The sequence below is a fragment of the Chlorocebus sabaeus genome, chromosome 8, assembly GCF_047675955.1.
Source record: "Chlorocebus sabaeus isolate Y175 chromosome 8, mChlSab1.0.hap1, whole genome shotgun sequence".
NCBI lineage: Eukaryota > Metazoa > Chordata > Mammalia > Primates > Cercopithecidae > Chlorocebus > Chlorocebus sabaeus.
The window spans coordinates 102,651,975-102,672,747 of NC_132911.1; the positions used below are offsets into that span (position 1 = coordinate 102,651,975).

At 41.0% G+C, this 20,773-nt stretch overlaps 1 pseudogene; it reads right to left on the minus strand.

Moving 5' to 3' along the window:
* Positions 1 to 565: 565 nt before the first annotated feature.
* On the minus strand, positions 566 to 1,664 carry LOC103237197 (RNA-binding protein 4B pseudogene; annotated as a pseudogene).
* Between the last annotated feature and the right edge of the window lie 19,109 nt (positions 1,665 to 20,773).

Sequence of the window (20,773 nt, forward strand, 5' to 3'; positions counted from 1 at the left end):
AAAAATTATTAAAAAATGGGAGGAGTGGAGTAAAACAAGGCTAAATTTCAGCTAATACTGTAACACCATCACAGGTCAGATATAAAAAAACAAACAACAACAAAACCCCCAATGGTTCTAGCAATTTCAGAAGATTAACTTTAACGTTAGAGTCCAGAACTAACAGAGAAGAGTAAAAGGCTGCTTGCCACTACACGGTCATTTTAAAGAGAAAGGAGATGCTGCAGGTAGGCAGGGAGAAGTATTCAACTCCTAGGAAAAGCAAGATAAGAGGGGTTCCAATGCACAGGAAAAAGGGGATGCCAGCATAATCCTTACCCAGGACTGTTCAGAGGCTGAGAATATAAGGAACAGAGTAAAAAGGCTGCAGAGACTAGTATCAGGAGGAAAGAAAAGTCAACTTAGAAGAATTAAATTAAGAAAGAAAACATAGTTGGTCACAAACTTCTTTTGTTTACTGAAACGTGAAGCAATGGAAACATCCTGGCAAAGTGGACGGCACGGAGCAAGTTCTCATATATGCCCGCAGCGGAGGTTCAGTCCGCAATTATCCTACCTCCAGTTTTTAAAAGGGTGAGTATCAGGCTCGGTCCATATACTGCTCCTGTTCATAACGGGCCATGCCGTGTAGAGAATTCCGTGTAGCTGCTGAAGCCTGAGATAACTCACTCTCTGGCCCATAACCATAGCCCTCTCCAACTGTGGGGAGCATGGCTGCAGCGCGACGCGGTAAGGTTCCTGTCCGTTCCATAATAGGAGGAATTGGTGGCCGGAGCAGCAGCCATAGCAGCTGAAGTGGCAGCAGTGCGGGAGCTTGGCAATAGGTGTCTGTCGTAGGGATTAGCAGAAATAGAGTTGAGGTGGCTGGTCACAGTTGTACTTTGGACTTGAGGCAGATGGGACATGGTCTGCTCTGCCTAGTTATATGCAGAAGCTGCTGCTGCCGCTGTTGCTACTGCCTCATAAAAGCAGACCCAGCATTGCTAATAGTATCACTTATAGATGCTCCATATGCATCGTTGTAATACCTGGATTCCCCATAGCCCACAGTATAAGACGTGTGAACTGCTCCATACTGTTCATTATACTGCTCAGTAAAGTCTGCCACACAACCTGTGTGATCTACTGGGCACTCTTTGGACCAGTGACCTTCTTTCTTACACTGATAGCAGCCACACTGGTCTCCCATCCCAGGGGCAGTTTGAAGCCGGCTTGTGGACAACTGCACATGCATTATCTTGCCTTGAAACTCTGTGTTGTCAAGGCCCCTGACGGTCTCCACTGCATCCTCTGACCACTCCTCATACATTCCATATGTATGAAAGCATAATCTTTCACGATGTCACATTCGATGATTGGACCATACTTCTCAAACTTGACTCGAAGCTCTTTGTTGGTACAAGTGGGACTGATGTTACCCACATGTAACTTGGTTGAAGCTTTGCTCTTACTCTTGCTGGCTTCAATGTTGAGGTTCACCCCATGAAGCTTGTAGTAGTGCAGATTGTGTATAGCATCCTCAGCCGCTGTCTTGTCTTCTGTGTGTACAAAGCTGTAGTTCTTATGATGTCATATTCCAGCACCTTCCCATACTGCTTGAAAAGAGAGCGGATCTCCTGCTCTGTGGCCTCCTGGGGCAGGTTTCTGATGAACAGCTTCACCATCCTGACAAGCGCCTCTGGATGGCAGCGGCAGAGGTAACTCCTGCATCAGAGAGAACCCTAAAAAATCGTTTGTCTTGATAAAAGAAAAACTTCAGCCAAAATTAAATTTAAAAGAGTTTAACTGAGCAACGAACGATTCACATATCCAGAGCCAGAGTAGGCTCAGAGACTCCAGGGCAGCCACATGATGGAAGGAGATTTATGGAGAGGAAAAGGAAAGTGACGTGCAGAAAACGGAAGTGAGGTACAGAAACAGCCAGATTGGTTACAGCTCAGCGTTTGCCTTATTTGAACACAGTTTGAACAGTTGGCTACATATGATTGGTCAAAACTCAGAGATTGGCACATATGTAGGCTACAGTGTGTTTACAGCTCCACTTGTTATAGTTCATGATGCACGGAGAAAACTTTAGGCCAAAATCAAAATATGTAAGGAGGCAGCTTTAGACTAAACTTGATTTAACAGCCTTAATAAGATCCCTGTTCAAAGGCTCACATTTCTGTAGAAGCTACAGTTTTTCAGTTCCAAGGATAGGTAAAAACAGGGCAGCACCATGATCTATAAAATCTAGAGTTATGGCTCAGAGTTAGGGCCTTTTCTTGGTGACATTGTGATGGTTGAGCTGGTCTACAATAAATCTGTGAGGCCAGCACTTGGAAGCGTTGGCTGCCTTCACGGCATGGAAGGCCTCAGCCCTGCGTACCACAGCGTGGTTGTGCTCCTGCCCCATGGTCAGGTAGGACGTGCCTGTGCAGTAGTAGTTCTCACGGTCTGCGGGGCGGCCGCTGGTGCTTCCAGATCCACTGCCTTCCAGGAATGCCACCACAAGAGAGGAGGGAAGTCAGGAACTTGGAGCCTGGGGCTGCACTCATCAGACGGCCAAATCGTTTTGACCACTAAAGCACAGATGAAATGCTTAACTGTCTTCTTACAATATTTAACTTAGCAATTTAGTTTAAAATGCATATACAAAATTATATGTATTTAAAAACTTTTTTTTTAAATTGCCTTTTCCCACTCACATATTTTATGAAAACATTTTATTCAAACTTTTTAAAGGCATGTTTCACGTCAGTGTCTTCCATCACCTTTAAAGAGATGTTGTCTACCAATTTTCCTGACCACCTCACCTTCACTTCTACTCAAACGATTTACAACATAGTATTTTCTTCTTAAAAACAAAAAATTTATTACAGACTGGGTATGGTGGCTCATGCCTGTAATCCCAGCATTTTGGGAAGCTAAGGAGGGAGGATCCCTTGGGGCCAGGAGTTCAAGACCAGCCTAAGCAACATCTTTACCAAAAAAAAAAAAATTAGCCAGGCATGGTGGTATGCACCTATGGTCCCAGCTACTCCAGAGGCTGAGGTGAGATAATTGCTTGAGCCCAGGATTTGGAGGCTACAGTAAGCCATGATCATGCCACTGCATTCCAGCCTGGACAACAGAGCAAGATCCTGTCTCAAAAGCAAACAAAGAAACAAAATTTATTACAGAAAATTTCAAACGCAAATAGAAGTATATAGAAATATCAACAAACGTTGGGTGGGTTGGCTTATGGCTGTAATCCCAGCACGTTGGGAGGCTGAGGCTGGCGGGTCACAAGGTCAGGAGATCAAGACCATCCTGGCTAACATGGTGAAACCCCGTCTTTACCACAAATACAAAAAAAAATTAGCCGGGCGTGGTGGCACCACCTGTAGTCACAGCTACTCGGGAGGCTGAGGCAGGAGAATCCCTTGAACCTGGGAGGCGGAAGTTACAGTGAGCTGAGATTGTGCCACTGCACTCCAGCCTGGGTGACAGGGCAAGACTCCATCTCAAAAAAAAAAAAAAAAAAAAAAAAAAAACACCTCAACAACTATCAACTCATGGCCAATGTTTTGTTCATAATCCTCCATGCCCTCCTTCCTGAATTGTTTTTAAGCAAATCCCAGACATCTTATCATTTCACCCAAAAATATGTCAATATGTATCCCTAAGAGAAAGCTCTTTTAAAGAAATATAACTGCAATAGCATTATAGTACCTAAAAATTAATAATTTCTTCACATCATTAAACATGTAGTAAGTGTTCAGATTTCCCCAATTGTGCCAAAAAGTTGTTTAAATCAGGATCCAGACTAGGTCCATACCTTGCATTTAGTTGATATGTTTTTTAATTATCTTTTAATCTATGGGTGTCCTCCTTCCTCTGGCTCTTTTTTCCTTGCATACAATTCATTTGTTGATTGGCCCTTTAGAGTTTCCCACATCCGGAATTTTGCTGACTGCATTCCTGTGGTGTCTCATAACATGTTCCTCTACTCACCTTTATCTCCTGGAACTAGTAGGTAGCTCTGGAGACTTTATCACATTCACATTCTATTTATTGGCAAGAATATTTCTTAGCACTTTCATCAAGAGGCTAACTGGTTGGTTGTTTTTCTTTTTGTGTGATTATAGCCATTAATCATCACTACCTAGATTCACTATTTCAGAAAGGGTGCAAAATGGTGACACTCTGATTCTATCATTTCTTCTTCATTTGTTAGCTAGAATACTTCTCTAAGGAAAAATGTTCTCTTATGAGCTTTCGATCACGCTAAGGTGCAGTCTTCAGGAAAGGCAAGATAAATGTGTGATTCCTTCTCTTTATTAGTTTTCAGAATAATGAATTGGTTTCCTAACATCCATCAAGAGTGACCTAATGTCTGTGTATTACTTAGTTTTATTTTTGGGTGGTCATGGTGGCTCATGCCTGTAATCCCAACACTTCGGGAGGTCAAAGTGGGAGGATCACTTTAGCCTGGGAGCTTGAGGCTCCAGTGAGCTATCATCACACCATTGCACTCCAGCCTGGGCAACAGAACAAGACCTTTTCTCAAAACAAAAATGGCTGGGGGCGGTGGCTTACACCTGTAATCCCAGCACTTTGGGCAGCCAAAGTGGGCAGATCACTTGAGGTCAGGAGTTCAAGACCAGCCTGCCAATATGGTGAAATCCCATCTCTACTAAAAATACAAAAATTAGCCAGGCATGGTGGTGCGCACCTGTAATCCCAGCTATTCAGGTGGCTGAGGCAAGAGAATTGCTTGAACTCAGGAGATGGATGCTACAGTGAGCTGAGATCATGCCACTGCACTCTAGCCTGGGCAACAGAGTGAGACTCTGTCTCAAACAAAAACAAAAATAAAAACTTAGTTTTGTTTTATCTTATTTGGGATATACTACTTTTTATTTTATATAGGTTCTTGACCCTGGAACTTTTATTATAAGCTACAATCAACCAGTTATAAACTATTAAGATAGTTGACCTTTTTTTCAGTGGATAATCATATTTTATCAACAGATGTTGAATTTTTGAGATGGAATTCACATACCATGCAACTCACAATGTAAAGTGTACAATCCAATATTTTTTAGTATATTCACAGATATATGTAACCATCACCACAATCAGCTTTAAAACATTTTCATCACTTCAAAAAGAAATCTCCATACCCTTTAACTACCACCTTCTTATCTACCCATCCCCTCCCCCAGGCCCAAGTAACCTGTGATCTAATTTCTGATCTATAGAGTTCCCTGTCTGGGACTTTCATACAAATTGAATCATATATTATGTGATCCTTTGTGACTTCTTTTACTTGGCATGATATGTTCAAGGGTTGTCCATGTTGTAGCATATACCAGTACTTCATTTCTTTCTACAGTCAAATAATATTCCACTGTATAAATATACAATGTCTTGTTTATCCATTCATCAGTTGATAAACATTTGGATGTTTCCAGCTTTTGGCTATTAGGAAGAAAGTTGTTATAAACATTCATGTACATGTTTCTATGTGGACATATGTTTTCATTTTGCTTGGGTATATACCTGGAGTAGAATATGGTAATACTATATTTAATCATTTGAGGAACTGTCAGACGTTTTTTCAAAGCAGCTGCACCATTTTACATTCCCACTTGCAGTGTATGAGAATTCTAATTTCTCCACATCCTCAACAACATTTGTGGTTATCTGACTTTTTGTTTCCAGCCAACCTAGTTGGTATGAAGTTGTATCTTATTGTAGTTTTGATTTGTCCTTCTGTGACTTATAATTCTAAGCATCTCTTCATGTGTTTATTGGTCTCTTATACAGTTTTCTTGGAGAAATGTCTATTCAGATACTTTGCCCATTTTTAATTGGATTATTTGTCTTTTTTATTGAGTTATAGGACAGATAATTTTTCTAATTTGCCACATAGGTGTGTATTAATATAATCACTTATATTTTTAAAGTAATTTTTTAAAAACTTACTTTGTAAATGTAACCAGCACTTAAAATTGTGTAGTAATAACCTCAAGGTTATTACTGACTCAGTAATAGGGTGAATTATTGACTCCATATTAAGTTTTTCAGTAACTTTTAAATGTTCCAGCAGATGACCTCAATAAACATGAAGAACTAACATTGGCTGAAGTTCTTTTCAAACTAACATGTCTTCTCTAAACAGTAAGTTGTTATTCAAAACAAAATAATTGAGAAGGAACCTTCTATAGTATGATCAACTTTGTAAGGACTTGAACATATGGTGACTGTTTTCTGAGGAATATTTTTACGAAAATCCTGTCTTTTATTGGATGTATGTGGTACATTACATAATTCACAACTCTGTTTTAAAATAAAGCCCATGTAGCCCACATTATTGGATGATATTAGTCCCTGTGCATTACTGCTGGGTTGTAGGAGATTGCAGTGTTAAATGACATCACACAGGAAGTGTTTAACACAGTCTACAACCTGCCTGTGAGAATATCCTTCTTCAACTTAGACTCCAGAGGAAATGAGTCTTTCCACTGAAAGGTGTTAAACATGTCCCTCCCACGGTTACAGTGCTCAAGAGAAAACTGACTGGGCAGAGAGATTACAGCCCCAAGGAGAGCATAGGTGAATAGCCCACTGGAGGGAGCTTAGTGGTCAACCATTGTACTTAGCAGGGGAAACAGAACTGACGCATCACATGGCTTCTGGTGAGGTCCATACATAGCAAGGCAGCAGGCCACAAGCAATTCTGTGGACTGCTGGAAGAAATGCATGCTGGAAAAAGGTTACCACTAATTCTTTATGAGGAAGAACTAGGGTCTGGAGTCATATGTCACTGTTCATTTTTTGTAGTTTGTTGCATGTAATCTTGTAAGCAAACTCTAGTTCTTTTCACAATGAGTGGATTGGTCATTCTCATTGTCTTCCTAAAGTTCTAAATATAAAAAGCTCTTTAGGTATAGATAAATTAGGTAGACCACAACTAATTATTAAGTCAAGATTCTGTTTTTGCAGTGATCAATCATATATCAGCAGCCTCCCTTACAAAATTACTAATACAGCCACAAGGATGTGTTACTCATAAAAAATATTGTTTTTATTTATTTATTTACTTATTTTTGGAGAGAAGGTCTTGCTCTGTTGCCCAGGCTGTAGTGCAGTGGCATGATATTGGCTCACTGCAACCTCTGCCCCCGGATTCAAGTGATTCTTGTGCCTCAGCCTCCCAAGTAGCTGGGATTACAGGCACACGCCACCATGCCTGGCTAATTTTTGTATTTTTAGTAGAGACAGGGTTTCACCATGTTGGCCAGGCTGGTATCGAACTCCTGGCCTCAAGTGATCTGCCTGCCTCAGCCTCCCAAAGTGCTGGGATTACAGGCATGAGCCACCATGTCCACCCCAGAAAATATTCTTAATGGAAATATACCAACACAGTGATTTTAGTACATTTTTAATGGGGTTCTTATAATAAGAGTATTTATCCTACTTCTTTTTTCTATTTTTCTAATTGTACATAATGGGAATTTTTTTAAAAAACAAAAACTAATAAAAAATAAACAAAGCTTATTCCTAAATGATTCAGATTTGTTACAGTTTCTATAGTAGTGCTTTCCACCCTTGAAATATTGACCAAAATAGATTACTTCTAGTTCAAATAATTAGGTTATAGAAAAACATTAAGAATTTGCCTATACAACATTAATATGTTGAGGTTTTACAGAGCTAAGCTCTTTTTTCCTCACCCAAGTTTAAGACCAACTGAGAGATAGACACAAGAGTCAGAAAGTTGAAGATCAAGACTTCATCTTGGGCTGGGCACCATGGCTCATACCTGCAATCCTAGAACTTTAGGAGGCAGAGGCAGGCGGATCACATGAGGTCAGGAGTTCAAGACCAGCCTGGCCAACATGGCAAAACCTCGTCTCTACTAAAAATATAAAAATTAGCCCAGTGTGGTGGCGCACGCCTGTAATTCCAGCTACTCGGAGGCTGAGGCAGGAGAATCGCTTGATCCCAAGGGGAGGAGGTTGCAGTGAGCCTAGATCGCACCACTGCACTCCAGCCTGGGCAACAGCGTGAGACTGCGTCTCAAAATAACAAAAACAACAACAATAACAACAAAAATGGAAAAAAAACTTTATCTTGATTGCTGGTAAAGCTAGAGTGGAGAACATGGTTTTAGATCTGTGACTTACATTTTGTCCCAAATTAAACTTGTCTGCTTGGTCACAGGAAGAGTTGGAAAGCCATAGGCTTTCTTCACAGGGTTGGAATGTGCCCCCCTAACAACACTATGTAGAGAACAGACTGAAAACATACTCTCTGCAGGCAGCCGAGATAACAGGGAAGTGGAGTCCAAGAGGCTGAGTCATGCATGCCCAGTTCTTATGCCCAAACACCAGAGGTAGGGGGGTAAAAAGAGACCAGGGATGTTACTTTAAGAAAAGAAGTCTTCCATACAGAACTATGAGACCAAGGGAAATGAATAATCCTAAGCCACCTGAAACAATAATAAATGGTAAAAACTTCAGCCAGGTAACCAGGGCCATGTGATACTAAGAAAGAGTTTTGACAGGTTATGTGTGTTTTTTTGTTTGTTTGTTTGTTTATTTGTTTTTTGAGACAGGGTCTCACTGGTTGTGGGTTTGTTTTTCCTAGGGACTCTGTCCCCTAGGCTGGAGTGCAGTGGCATGATCTTGCCTCACTGCAGCCTCCACCTCCCGGGTTCAAGCAATTCTTGTGCCTCAGCCTCCCAAATAGCTGGAATTACAGGCGTGAGCCACCATACGCAGCCCATTTTGGCTATGTTTGAAACTAAATTGATTTTTAAAATTTGGGGTTCACATAAATGGCAAAAATAAAATTATTAAGCAGAGGAACCTATTGTATTTTGAAAAACAAATGAGAGTTTTCTTTTTTTAAATGTGCAATAATATTTTCCCTTGATTTATGCTTCTTTCAAATTCCACAAATTAAAAACGACTTGCAAATTAAAACAAAAATTAGAAAAACATTGTCATGTCTAACAGAATTCTCTCTCCCTTCTCTAAACACTACTTAGCCAGAAACAGAGAAATAAAAACTTCTCTAAAAGAGGGTAGAGAAGCTGTTGTTTGTTTTGTAAAAGTTAATTCAGTGTGCAAAGCTAGTAAGGAAAGTCCATCCTCTTAGCTGGAGTTGCATAATCTTCAAAGAAGAGTCCCTGGAGAGTCATAACCAGAAATGTTGATTCAACACACACATTTGCTGTGCAAGACTTCTGGCCTTCATCCAGACTCCTTGGGACAAGGTGTCCACGTGCACCTGAATGCCGCCAAGGAGATGGCAGGTAAGAAGATTTTCACATAGGTATTTCAGTGTACAAACCTCTTGCACCACATTTGCCCACTCAGGTATTAAACTAAATCCCTTTCCACACTGCAATGTGACTGAACCTGAGGAAAATAATCTTCCATACCAGGCACAAATGAATATTTCTGCTTAGGAGCAACCAGAAGTCCAGGAGTGAGAACAGAGTTCTCCAAGGCAATTGCCTCTGGCAGCCACAGGCTGAGATACCTGGGGTCTGTCTTTACTGAGAGACCTTGAGACCCTTAAGCCTCTTTTAGTCTCTATTTTCTCATCTCAAAAATACAGAAGCTGGATTTATCAGGTGGGAACTGCCTTGAGATTCTATGATACTTTAGTTTCTTTCTATCCAAACATTCTTATGGCAATCCAATAAGTTAAGGTGAAATTTATTTCAGTGATTGATTATTCAGCTAAAGCCAATTCAAAAAAAAAAAAAAAAAAACCCAGACTTTATCACTGTGCAATACATCCATGTAACAAATCTGCACTTGTACTCCCTAAATCTACAAAGATAAAAAATGTATTTTTTAAATAAAAAAAGTAAAAACCCAGCCAGGCACGGTGGCTCACATCTGTAACCTCAACACTTTGAGAGGTGAGGCAGGCAGACCCCTTGAGGAGTTTGAGACCAGCCTAGGCAACATGGCAATACCTCGTCTCTACAAAAAATACAAAAATTAGAGCCCAATGTGGGAGGATGGCTCACTTGAGCCTAGGAGGTTGAGGCTAGAGTGAGTCGTGATTGTGCCATTGCCCTCCGGCTTGGGCGACAGAGCAAGACCCTGTTTTAAAAAAAAAAAAAAATGAAAAAACCTGTAAGCTAGGCTGTGTGCAAGCACATGCCTACACACACACACACACACACACACACACACACACTTCACTCTTAAAATAAGGGGCTTGAAATTATTTCAGTTGTTTGTTCACACAGGCCCAAATTGCTCAACACTGGGTTTCATGTTGCTGCTATTGACATGTTAATTGTACTGGATTGTTTTCCGTCCTCTCAACTGTCCTAGCCTCTCTTTAAGCAGAATGGATTTCTAAACACGGGTCCTCAAAACAGGACGGTGGAGCCAGCCCAACATGCTTAGGGGCATGTAAGAGCTAAACGTGCTGATATGCTAACTATGTGCCTGAAAGATGGATATGACACAAGGACAATAAACAGTGGTTGATTGAAGGAAAAATTCCTGAAAAATTGAAGACAAATACATCTTTCACTAAACAGAATCAAGTTTTATGTGTTGTAGGACAAATATCTAGGACTACATTTTGAAAATGTAAATGTAAAAAGAACACTGGATTTAGGTCCAAATTCATTTCTGCCATTTACTATGCAACTTTGGGCAAGATCCTTAAGCACTGTCTCTGAGCTTTGGTTTCTCCTCTAAAAGTGTAGATTAGACACCCACCTCAAAGGAAAGGTTGTGATGGTTAATACTAAGTGTTCACCTGATTGGATTGAAGGATACAAAATATTGATCCTGGGTGTGTCTGTGAGGGTGTTGCCAAAGGAGATAAACATTTGAGTCAGTGGGCTGGGAAAGGCAAACCCACCCTTAATCTGGGTGGACACAATCTAATCAGCTGCCAGCATGGCTAGAATATAAAAAGAGAAACTGGCCTAACCTCCCGGCCTGTATCTTTCTCCCACGCTGGATGCTTCCTGCCCTCAAACATCGGACTCCAAGTTCTTCAGTTTCGGGACTTGGACTGGCTCTCCTTGCTCCTCAGCTTACAGACAGCGTATTGTGGGACCTTGTGATCATGTGAGTTAATACTTAATAAACTTTCCTATATATATATATGTAGTTCTGTCCTCTAAAGAACCCTAATACAGTGGTTTTGAAGATTGAATAGGAAACTGTAAAAGTGCCTGGTATAGTACTTAATATACTCAAAAGTTTTTATTTGGATATCAAAATAATTATTTTATCATTTGAGAAATCTTTTTGAAAAGGAAATAATAATGCTAATTGATTGATATGTGTGTGTGTATGTGTCTGCATGTGATTTTTAAAATGGAGTCTTATAAAAATTTTCCCCAGATATGACGTGTTCATCATTCTGTCACACAGGGCACCCACCACTCAGAGAAAACATCCATCCTCTGCCCCTCCACACACATCAAGTTCTTATCCAAGAGAAGTTTCTCCTTTCCTTTTTGTGCCAACATGGTTAGCTCATATTTCCTTTACTAGTGACCAATATCACTTTACCCATCTATTTTAGGATAGCTTTTCCAGAAACTATGAAAGGCAGAATAAAATTCCCCCTGTTTCAAAGACCTACAAAGCAGTAGCTGATTCACCAACTTCTGCTGGAGATGCTACAAGGAGCCTATACTCACTGTCTCAAATGCCCTTTTTTCCTGGTATGGCATAACCCTGCAAAAGCTAAGGAGAGCAAGTGTCCTCAAAAGAAAGGGAGTGTTAAAACTCCCTGTTTAAAAAAATATAAAAACTGGTCGGCCGTGGTGGCTCACACCTGTAATCCCAGCACTTTGGGAGGTTGAGGCAAGTGGATCACTTGAGGTCAGGAGTTTGAGAGCAGCCTGGCCAACATGGTGAAATCCCATCTCTACTAAAAATACAAAAATTAGCTGGGCATGGTGGCAGGCACCTGTAATCTCGTCTAGTCGGGAGGCTGAGGCAGGAGAATTGCTTGAACCCAGGACGAGGAGGTTGCAGTGAGCTGAGATCGCATCACTGCACTCTAGCCTGGCTAACAGAGCAAGACTCCTCCTCAAAACAAACAAACAAGCAAAAAACCACTTCAGCTTCTAGCATAGTGCTGGACATGCAGTGAAAGGTGCAAAAAAGCTTAAGAAGGAAAATGGAACAAGCACTGTGTCTACGGTCTTCACAACTGAGACTTAGTTTCTCTTCCTGCAGTATAAATATAATTGCCCTCCCTGTCTCCACTGGTTATTGAGAGGACCACATGACCACGAGTGGCAGCAATACATTACCTAAGTTATTATTATTATTGTTATTCATCATGCATTCAACAAATACTGAGATCACTGTTCTAGGCTCTGGGGATACAGCATTAAATCATCAGACTAAGATGTTTGCCCCTCGTGCAGTTTCCTAAGTAATTGTAAGATATTTTTAGTTTGGGAATAGTTCTAAGTAGGAAATAAACAGAGCAAAGTAATTAAAAAACAAAACAAAACAAGACAAAAAACAGGGTGGAGATGGGAGTGGTTCTAGGTTAGTCAGTCCTTTTTGATGGGGATTTGGGAGCTGAGTGCTGAGCAATGGGAAAGAGCCAGCCATGAAAAGAGGTGGAGGAGGAGCACTCTGTTCTAAGAAGAGCATCTGCACTTCTTTGTGCGGGTCCTGAGTTGGGCATGAGATTGATGTGTCAACGGACTAGAAAGACAGCCCGTGTTCTTGGAGCGCAGTGAGCAAGGGAGAGGGACAGAGGATGAAGTCAGAAAACAGATGGAAACCAGTGCATCTAGGTCATGGTAAGGATTATTCCAGAAATCTGCTGAAATGCACACGCTCCTGTTTAATTGCCTTGACACACAATAGGCACTTAATAAATATTTATATTCATTGATTTCCTACAGACACAATGTCTTAGATAAATATGTGATCTAACAGTCATCTAATTGACCAGGGCTCTGAGCAAATGGCAGATGTACCAGCATAACCTTTTTAAAGAAGACAGTAATGCAGGTTGCATTCCAGGGAGCGGAATCCAGAGGTGGGCTTCTCATCTGCAATGGATTGAATGTTTGTGACTCCCAAAAATTCATATCTTTAAATCCTAACCCCCAATTTGATGATGTTTTTTGGAGGTTACCCTTTGGTCATGAAGGTGGACTCCTTAGGAATGGGATTAGTACACTTTTAAAATAAGCCTCAGAGAGCTTGTTTGCCCTATTTGCCATGTGAGGACATAGCAAGGACCAAGAAGAGGCCCTCATCAGACACTGGATCTGGCAGCTCCTTAATCTCGAATAGACCGGCCTCTAAAACCGTGAGAAAACAAATTTCTGTTGTTCATAAGCTATCTAGTCTATGGTATTCTGTTATAGCAACCCAAACAAGCTAAGATATCACCCATCTTGGAAGAAACCTCTCCTATTTCACTGTAAATTGCAGATTCCACCAACACCCTGCCAAGCACCAAGAACTGATCTCAATGTTAGTGTCATGTCTTCTGGGTACCAAGATTCGAAGCCATCTCTGGGGAGTGTGGGAGGGGAAAAAACCAACAGCTCAAGACCCATTCTCTACTCCTTTCTAGCAATGCAACTTTGAGCAAGTGAATTACCTAATAACAATAAAGGTAAGTGTTTATGTAGTGCTTTCTATGGGGCTGACATTTTTCTAAAGACCTTATTTGTATTATCTGATTTAATCTTTAAGAGGGCATAATAATAGTGCCTACTTCATAGGCTGAGATGGGGGTTGCAAATCAATTAACGTTTGTTCCCTTCCCCTTTTTCTGTGAAGACTAAAATGTCTGCCTTCAAAAGCACTAGAAGAGATAACGTGTATGAAGTGATGCTCGATAGTGGGTGCTCAACATATTGTAGCTGTAATAATAATGATGTTATCAAGTCTCCCTCAGTGAAGCTCTAGGTTAGCTGGAGGGTCAAAGCCCTGCTGAGTAACTTGCAAAAGTGAGGTATTTGGGGGTACATCTTGCTGCTAACTTATCCTAGAGACTGATTAAGAGCCTGGAGCAAACTAGATACTTAACAAATATTCTTTCTTCTCTGCTGAGATCCAGAGCTACCTGCAAAGGTAGCTGTTCTATCTCAGAGAATACAACTTAGTATTTATTAACTGTAGAAAAAAAGGTCGGGTGTGGTGGCTTATCCCTGTAATCCCAGCACTTTGGGAGGCCTAGGCAGGAGGACTGCTTGAGCCTAGGAGTTTGAGATCAGCCTGAGCAACATAGCAAGACCCCGACTCTACAAAAACTAAAAAATTAGCTGTGGTGGTGGCATAAACCTGTGGTCTCAGCTACTCAGAAAGCTGAGGCAGGAGGATCACTTGAGCCTAGGAGGTCAAGGCCACAGTGAGTCGTGATGGCACCACTACACTCTAGCCTAGGTGACAGAGCGAGACCCTGTCTCAAAAAAACAAACAAAAACAAAAACAAAAACAAAACTCTAAAAAAGAAAATCTAAACCTTTGTTTAAGGTGTTACTCTCCAATGTTCAAATTCATGCCTCAGCAGAGAAGTTGACAATCAGAACATGAGGAAGGGGCCCAGCACGTCTCTCAGCCACATCAGGACTGGCCTGAGAGTAAGAGGCAATAGCAGTGTCATGGCCAAGCAGAAGAAAGGGTTAGGGGAGCTGGCTCAGGGAGATGGGCTCAAAACAGTGAGAATAACCCCTGGTAATAAGGCAAGGAAGTAAACAGTGTTCATAAGCCAAGATTTCGCAAGCAAGATCTGCCTGTCTATCAGTTTATGTACCCTATATTATCCCATACATACGGTACCATATCCAACAGGCCCCAGGGGATAAGAGTTGAGGGGCCTCTCATATGCCTCCCTTACCACAGCCTGCCACAAGATCTCACCTTAGAAGAGGGACCCTTTGAGGCTAATGTCTCTTTCTCCAAAGACCTCTGTGAAATGCCAAGGTCTGACTTGAGAAAGGTAATACATCTATCCATTAGCACCTACCCACAAATGAGTGTGTTGTCTTAGTAGATAAGCCAGCTCTCGTGTTAGGAAACTAAGAGTAGAGTTCAGAGATAGAACACAAATCAGAAAACCCGCTGTCAGTTCTAAAACAGGCCAAAAAATAACAATAAATCTGAGGTTCAAAAAAAAAAAAATCAGAACAACGGTCCCCTCAGAGGGGGATTGACTGGGAAAGTACATGAAGGAATCAGGGGAGGGGGAAATTCTATGTTGTGAAAGGGAGTAAGTTACATGGGTGATGTATGCATTTGCCAAACTTGGACAGTTAAGAGCCCAAGAGCTGAATATTTCAATGTACGTAAATTTTACCTTAAACAACTCTTAAGAAAAATAATAATGCAATGGGAGAGTGGAGGTATAGATAATATAGAGAGGGCAGAATGGGATGGGTACATGAGTGTTCATTATAGTATTAGATTTACTTTGTATATGTTTCGAATTTTCCATAATAACAAAGCTAAGAAAAGTCTTAGGAGCAGCAGAAGGTAAGACTGGGACCAAGAAGGGGCTCTGTGGGATGAGGACCAACACAGCCAAAGGACTGCATGCAGAATACACGAAAATGTCATGAGGAGGGAGGAAGGAGCCTTTTGTCCCCTGCACATTTCTTGTCAAATTTAATCTCACATGTTATATATTCTTTTGCCTTATGAATCTGATCTTTTTCCATTTAATTTTCTAACTGTATAAAAGAAAGCTAATATTTTCATGTATTTGCACAGGCCACTGTATTAATAATTACAAGCTTCCTAAGAGGAGGGGAACTAGAAGGTTACAATGCCATTTAAATGTGTTCCAGGCCAGCCCTGCTCATACCAAGTGAGAGAACTTCAGAGGAGAGGGACCCACAAACCCAAACTGAAATTGCTTCAGAAACTTCCACATGTAGATTGTTGTATTCCCAGAAATGATTCTCATCACACAAAAAAATTGGGGGTTGGGGTAGGTTAGTGAATAGCCTTCATGTGTAGATAGATTTCTCCACCAGGGGATAGAGTTGACAGAACGAGGCCTGCAAACTCATGGAAATTAGCAGTAATGAGACATAAACAGTCAAACCTCAAAATAACATCTCTGGCCTTTAGAATCAACACAGCTCTCCTGTCAGCCTGCACCTGGCCCGTCCGGCTGGGTCTGGGAGCCAGTGGGGTTTTAGGCCCCTTTTAACAGCTGCCAAGAGCACATTACTCATGGCCGGGATGTTGGCCTTTTATGTTGCCACAAGTGGCCCAGCCGTTGTTTGGACCTGGCGGAGTCCATTGTAGGTTTTTCTCAGGGCTGGGGCTTTGTTCTTTGATTTTTCCAGAAGCTCCAGTTTGTCCAAATGTTACCCATGTGCAGTGAGCAAGCCCCCCATGCTCCTGTGCTGGCCTACAGCCATGCTCACTGCCTGGCAGCATCCTCCAGCCCCTGGAGAAGCAGGGCAAGAGGCTGAAGTTAGAACAGCAGAAGGTTACAACCTCACCCTAAGAAACTGTTTGACCTGCCTTGTCAGGTTCCATGTTCTTAACACAGTGCAAAGAGCTGAGAGGAGGCAGATTAACACAAAAACTGCTTATTACAGGCATACCTGTGAAACTACAAAAAAGCCTAATTGTAATACCTGTGTTTGAAATACACCCTTGAAATAAGTTGATTGGTTGGATGAGTGGTTGGGTGGGTGTATCTAGTTAAAAGAGTCCCTAGATCTGTTTAGTTGATAAGATCTTTTCTGGGTTTCTAAGCTGCAGATCAGCCTGGTGCAAATGGATTTGGGGTGAAATCCTGGTGGAGGTCATTAGTATCTGGTGATAATATGCTCACAATATTTTAGTGTAATTATTTGTCTACTATCTGTTTCTCCTTTTAGACTTTAAGTTCTTTAAGGGAAGGAGTTGTGTCTATCTTATTCACTGCTCTATCTTCAGGGTCTGGCCCAAAGAAAGCCTTCAAAAAAAACTCTTACTGCATGAATGAATATGTTGAATCTTGAGAGCTTGTCTGGAGGTTCTAGCAGGGGAGCTCAGCTACTCTGTACCCTTGACCGAAGACCGGTCCTCCTCTGTCGGAGATGGTCATCCACTTCGACTGAGCGCACAGCTTCAGGAGAGACACACATGGAGCAGTGAGGAAGGAAGGAGACACCCGCCTAGCCAGCCAGATCAGCTGAATTAACCCTGGTGGTCAATGAGGTGACAGATGTCACAGCCAGATCACCCTCGCATGCAAATATGTTGAATCTTTAATGTTCAAGTTGTTACGGCGTATGATGGCCTGAAGGCATTTCATACTACACTAGGTCTCTTGTGGCAAACTTTGTCAGCCGGGTATCCACAGCCATTTCTTTCTTTTCTTTTTCCTTTTTCTTATTTTATTTTTTTGTTGTTTGAGACAGTCTCACTCTATCACCCAGGTTGGAGTGCAGTGGCATGATCTCGGCTCACTGCAACCCCTACCTCCCGGGTTCAAGCGATTCTCCTGCCTCAGCCTCCCAAGCAGCTGGGACTACAGGTGCACACCACCAAACCTGGTTAATTTTTTGTATTTTTTAGTAGAGACAGGGTTTTGCCATGTTGGCCAGGCTGGTCTTGAACTCCTAGCCTCAAGTGATCTACTCGCCTTAGCCTTCCAAAATGCTGGGATTACAGGCATAAGCCACCATGCCTGGCCTATCCACAGTCATTTCTATCTCCTTTCTCTTTCTCACTACCGAGGTTGGAAAGCGCCCTTGCAGCTAGGGGTAGCCGTTCTGGCCAATAAGGCGTAAGAGGGAAACTGCTGGCATATTTCTGGGAGAGGTATTTTATTTTCTGATTAAAAAAAGAAAAAAACTAAAATAAAATCACTTTCTGGCATTGCCCTTTCTTCCTTCTTTTTGCTGTGAATGTGGACTGTAAAACCAGACACTATGACAGTTGTCTTGCAACCAGTAGTGACAAGCAAGAAGAGAAAAATGCAACCCCTAAGGATTATAGAGGAGAAACAAAAATATTCTGGATTATTGGGCTTCACGGAGTCACTGAATCATCTCTGGAACCACCTACCTCCAGCCTTCTTGTTAAGTGAGATAACAGGAACATCTGTAATGTTTGAGTCACAATTAGTCTCATTCTATTTTCTATTACCTGCATTCGAATATTTCATAACTGGGACTTTTCTTACTTCCACATTAGATACATGGATAGTGATGGTGTTTTATTCAACTTGTTATTCCTGCACACCTAGCTTAGAAGCTGGTACATAGTAAGAGCTCAAATACTATTAAATGAATGAACAAACAAAACAGGAAACAAATAAAAAGGGATTCAGAAGTTTATTGCTCTTCTGTTATATACAAGGCACTGCTGATCGCTGAGTGAGGGCTGTTCTTAGAATGTATTATTTACTTGAATATTTAAACTATAGTATTTATAAGGCACTGGTTACAAACTATTTTAATTCTTGACTCTTGTCCTTTGATTTATATAAATTATGGTTTATCAAAGTGCATGCTGTGTGCTTATTTTCTTAATGCACACATACTCATTCATTCTTGAAGCTTTAAGAAAAATAACTTCCCCTATTTCCTCTATTATGTTTATTAGCAGAACCCTTTTTATGAAATATGGAAACTATTTTTTCTTCTTTGAAATTAGTTAAAATTGGTTCCGCTGAGGATTGTCAAACTCTGGCTGTTTGCTGACATCATTTCATGTAGAGCACTAGGGTATATACCATCCATGGGGTTTCAAAATGTTTGATGTTTGAAACTTTTAAATTAAAAAGAAATGTGGAGCGTTGATCAAATGGAAAGGTTTTAAATATATCTAATGCAAATTGTAATGAAGCAAAATGTATACTCGCTTACAGTCAATGACCCATGTTAAAAGAAGGTCTAAAATAACAAAAAGAACAGTAATAATGCAAATATTATGTTAATAAGTCTGGGGATTGAGTTTGTGGGGATTATAATAAAGTTTCTTTTTTCCTTTCACGCTGTTCTTCATCAGAGCTCCAGTGAAACAACAGTAATAAAATTTCCATCAACAGGTGGCAACACTTGTATTGTTTGCTTTTTCGAGTGGGCCTTGATTGCATTTCAGAACAAATGCATTGATAGTTGGCAAAGATGAATATGATATATTTTTAAAGCAACCAAATCCAGAAATAACATCCTCATGCAAACATAAAATGAAAACTGTGACAGAGGAAATCATGAAAACAAACAAACAAACCTAAACCCTAGTACTACTTGTGAACATGGCCTGAGAAACCCCAGGGGCATTTCCTTAAGCACAGATAGATGGAGTCTCCCTAGGCTAGAACAACCCAGAAGCCCACAGTAGAAGGGTGAATGGTCATGCAACCAGAAATATAAATAAGATGGAATACTCTTTAGCTATTAAAAGTGTTGAAGTCTGGGGTACCCCCCAAGTCATGGAAATGTGTATGTGGAATAAAGCGAAGTGAAAAACCAGAACATAAAACTCTGTGTATATACAGGTTACAGTTTTGCAAAAACTCGTGTGTGTGTGTGTGTGTGTGTGTGTGTGTGTGTGTGTGCGCTTGCGTGTGTGGGTTGACAATGATGGGAGAGAATTTGGAACCATGTCAATGGTTTTATGTTGAGCCAGCCAGTTCTTTTTATTTTTTTCCGCCTGTGGAATTTGTTTAGATTCATGATATTAAAAAGAAAAGAAAATAAAAGAAAAACCATAGCACTAAAACCAGCCATTGTACCCTGAAAGAGTTGTCAGGCCTTCTTGAGCTCATGGAGGTTTGTAGGTTCAAAAAGTCCATTTGAAGAATGCAGAGAAGCATGAAGACAAAGATTCCATTTTTGCCCCTGAAAATTTTGTGGAGGCTGTTCTCCATCGTTGGCAGGTCTCTGCCTTCTTGTTTCTTCACACTGCAGTTTAGACAGCAGGGAGAACCTTGTCTGTTTAATAAGTTTGTGAACAAAGGCTGATTGCTTCCCTTGTCAATAAATAAACATTATCTGCTTCTGTTTCTCTGCTAAATTGAGTTTTTGCTTACCCTAACTGGTTATATAAAGGCTTTATGTACACAGGAAAAAGAAATGACAAGGTTGTGTAAGCAGGCAGCCCTGAGTAGAGTTGTGAAGTCAGTACAGTTTATTTCTATGGGCTCCTTGCTGCTTCTTTATGCATGCTTTCCCTCTTTCAAAGGGCCAGATGGCTCATGAAGCCCCTGTTCTCATCTTGTATCAACCTCGAAAGGAACCAATGGATTTATTCCCAGGATTCTTTAAATCAAAACAAAAGAGAGACTAGCCCAAGGAATGATCACTACAGACTGAATTTTGGGTGTGGAAGTGGGTTTATATTTGAGAATGACAATCTTAAGTCATACCACAGAGGCAACAGTCCTTGTGAAAAGCCAGAACTGAGGAACAAACCTGAGGCACAGTTTAATTTACTGGCTCACCACCAAACAATTAAAAGGAGGTAAACTTAGTATTAGAAGCTAGGTCTGCGGAAAGCAGAAGGTGCAATGAGAGGCTGTGAGAGTTCAGAGGAATGAAGATGAACCTCTCTTTCTCTTCCCATAGGAGAGTGGAGCCTGGACACTGTCCCCATAAAATGCCTCAGAATTGTTGTTGGTGTAAGGCACAGTATGATATCAACAAGCAGGAAGAGGACAAAATCCTCTGATTTTGAAATGATGAGGGACAAAGGAGAAAAACTACTCACACCAATGATTCAAAGGTAGGTTTCCTCTGAAATGTCATCCTGTAATGAGAATGATATTAAAGTCCAAAACTTTCTCGAAAGTAGCCACAAGAAAGTCAGACTGA